Genomic DNA, 348 nt, shown 5'->3' with positions numbered 1-348 from the left:
TCACACATAAATATTGCCCCTCGCCATCTTTGTACAAAGCACTCAGCTTCCACGGACAAGAGGAGGAGATCATATCAGAGATCTTTTTTTATTATCTGTTGCACAAGAGTGGTACCCAATAGGATAACGCTGGTTTCTTAGGGAAGGCATGTTTCCCTTTTTGAAGTGCATTTCCTGCAGGAAGGCTATCTGGGCTTTCAGACTGTACAACCTCGCTAGTATTGCTGAGCGGTTCTCTGGAATATTTAACCCTTGTACGTTAAAAGACAATACCTTGGTAGTCTCCATTTTGGAGTCACAAGGCTTGGTAAAAGTAGTTACTAAAATTGAACAAGAAAAAAGGGGGGG

The sequence above is a fragment of the Pyxicephalus adspersus genome, chromosome 4, assembly GCF_032062135.1.
Source record: "Pyxicephalus adspersus chromosome 4, UCB_Pads_2.0, whole genome shotgun sequence".
Classification (NCBI taxonomy): Eukaryota; Metazoa; Chordata; class Amphibia; order Anura; family Pyxicephalidae; genus Pyxicephalus; species Pyxicephalus adspersus.
Note: the sequence above shows the minus strand (reverse complement) of the source record.